Genomic DNA, 3,320 nt, shown 5'->3' with positions numbered 1-3,320 from the left:
TTTGGGCCAAATAGTTTTTGTGAAATCCAATGATAAGTGTGTCAAAGCAGTGGGAACACCATGTGTCTGCACAGGTGAGCAGTGCAGTGACAAAATCGCGCACAGATAGTCCCAGTCTTCAAGAAGGGTCGTCGAGCAGATGCGCAAAACTATAGACCTATATCTCTTACGTCGATCTCTTGTAGAATTTTAGAACATGTTTTTTGCTCGCGTATCATGTCATTTCTGGAAACCCAGAATCTACTATGTAGGAATCAACATGGATTCCGGAAACAGCGATCGTGTGAGACCCAACTCGCCTTATTTGTTCATGAGACCCAGAAAATATTAGATACAGGCTCCCAGGTAGATGCTATTTTTCTTGACTTCCGGAAGGCGTTCGATACAGTTCCGCACTATCGCCTGATAAACAAAGTAAGAGCCTACGGAATATCAGACCAGCTGTGTGGCTGGATTGAAGAGTTTCTAGCAAACAGAACACAGCATGTTGTTATCAATGGAGAGACGTCTACAGACGTTAAAGTAACCTCTGGCGTGCCACAGGGGAGTGTTATGGGACCATTGCTTTTCACAATATATATAAATGACCTAGTAGATAGTGTCGGAAGTTCCATGCGGCTTTTCGCGGATGATGCTGTAGTATACAGAGAAGTTGCTGCATTAGAAAATTGTAGCGAAATACAGGAAGATCTGCAGCGGATAGGCACTTGGTGCAGGGAGTGGCAACTGACCCTTAACATAGACAAATGTAATGTATTGCGAATACATAGAAAGAAGGATCCTTTATTGTATGATTATATGATAGCGGAACAAACACTGGTAGCAGTTACTTCTGTAAAATATCTGGGAGTATGCGTACGGAACGATTTGAAGTGGAATGATCATATAAAACTAATTGTTGGTAAGGCGGGTACCAGGTTGAGATTCATTGGGAGAGTGCTTAGAAAATGTAGTCCATCAACAAAGGAGGTGGCTTACAAAACACTCGTTCGACCTATACTTGAGTATTGCTCATCAGTGTGGGATCCGTACCAGGTCGGGTTGACGGAGGAGATAGAGAAGATCCAAAGAAGAGCGGCACGTTTCGTCACAGGGTTATTTGGTAACCGTGATAGCGTTACGGAGATGTTTAATAAACTCAAGTGGCAGATTCTGCAAGAGAGGCGCTCTGCATCGCGGTGTAGCTTGCTCGCCAGGTTTCGAGAGGGTGCGTTTCTGGATGAGGTATCGAATATATTGCTTCCCCCTACTTATACTTCCCGAGGAGATCACGAATGTAAAATTAGAGAGATTAGAGCGCGCACGGAGGCTTTCAGACAGTCGTTCTTCCCGCGAACCATACGCGACTGGAACAGGAAAGGGAGGTAATGACAGTGGCACGTAAAGTGCCCTCCGCCACACACCGTTGGGTGGCTTGCGGAGTATCAATGTAGATGTAGATGTAGAATGCGGGGAGCACTTGTCTGCAGCAGCGAAAGGGTTAATGAAGAGACAAAGCACTAGAAATTTCAAAAAATTGCATTCAAACGAATATAATTCGTGAAATAAGGCACTTCGATACTGCTTTTAAATAATGAAAGTATTGAGCACCACGTAAGGTTTGAACTCTTAACCTTTCGCATAGCAGCCCAACACTTTAACTGTTACACGAACACACCTCGTCTGGCTACAGATTGCCATGAGGACTATAACACGTCACGCAAAATACTGACAAACACTGTTGGTATGACTATGAATTACTCACGTTTCGTCGAAGTACAATAGGAAATAAACAATTACCGCTGTTCTTTATCGTGAAAAAGTGGCTCGTGAGAGTGATACAAACACCTTTCCTTGCTATCGCCTGAATTAGGAGTCTTATTGCTTGTTTGGTTTAATTAATTAATAGAATATGAAGCAATTGGTATAAAGAATGCTTTTTCCAAACTTTCTATAAAAGAATGTCTGCTATCAAGACATTGCTTTTGTTCTATTACTTTATTTATGACTGAACGTTTCTAAAACTGAAGACACTCGTCCATGCTCTGCACTGCCGTCGAGATGTGGCAACGTCGTTCTCAGTTCATTGGCTGACTGTGTTTTGTGACGTCAGATGCGCAGAGCGAACCTAAACTCTGCCGCCAACATAAATGACACGCACTTTAGTAGTAAAACAGTTCTCAGGTCCGAAATATGTTAATATAGGCGTCCCTCAGGCAAGTGTATTCGGCCCAATCCTCTTCCTCATTCATATAAATGCTTTCCCACAGAGTGACAGGTATGGAGAAAAAATACTGTTTGCTGATGACAGCATTGTAGTTATTACAGACAATAATTCGACTTAGTTAACAGAAAAATCCAATGAAGCTTTCAGAGATGTCCACAATCGCTCATTAAAGAAAAGAATAAATATGAAAGATAGAACTGCATATACTTCCAAATAAATGAAATAACCAATGATACTATAACAGAAATAGATGATGATTTACTAGATTGTTTAACTGATACCAAATTCTTAAGGATGAATGCGGACTGTCAAATGAAATGGACAAAACATATGAGAATTTTGGCAAAGACACTATCTGCAGCGTGCTATTTCCTGTGGAACCTTGCACCAGTGTGCACTCCTTCATGCCTCAAAGTAGCCTCTTTCGATTGATGCAATTTGTCTTCAGTTATTGAATAATGTTTTGGAGAATATATGCTGGGAAAATGTATAATATCTCCAAGACACATAAATGAGCTGTATGAATCATAACAAATATTAGTAACAGAGCACTCTGTAAGGAATTATTCACAAAGTTAACAATTCTGGCAGTACTGTGGGAATACATGTATAACAACAAAATGTGTATAAGAAAAAATCTTAATGTGTACACCACAAACTGCATAATACCTGACTATGGAACAAAAAATCGCAAAATATTGTCTTAGGTGGAACAACATGTTCTGCTGATTATTGTTTATTCAAAACTAGTTTTCAGCCTATTGGACCATCTTCAGGAAACAACTGAAATGGGCACTAGTTTTTAGGTTATGAAACACTGTGAGCAAAGATACAATCCCCTTGCATAGAGTGTTGTGCATCAAACTTGTTCCTTAACATTAAGATTACAATTGTTCACAATGTACAATGTTAAGCACAATAAATAATTAAACTACACAATATTACAGGTTAACATTTTATAATGCTAAATTTTGTAGATGTTGACATTGGCTGAGAAACTATTAAGATGAAAGCTCTTCATTTATGTGGTGCAATGAACATGTTGTTTAACATTGTAAACTAAACTTTAAGCAATGGATAGTATTATACACAGTATCTAAAATACAAAATCTTA

This window comes from Schistocerca piceifrons, chromosome 7 (assembly GCF_021461385.2).
Source record: "Schistocerca piceifrons isolate TAMUIC-IGC-003096 chromosome 7, iqSchPice1.1, whole genome shotgun sequence".
In the NCBI taxonomy this organism is placed as follows: Eukaryota; Metazoa; Arthropoda; class Insecta; order Orthoptera; family Acrididae; genus Schistocerca; species Schistocerca piceifrons.
The sequence above is the reverse complement of the archived record's forward strand: the minus strand, read 5'-3'. Positions refer to the sequence as shown.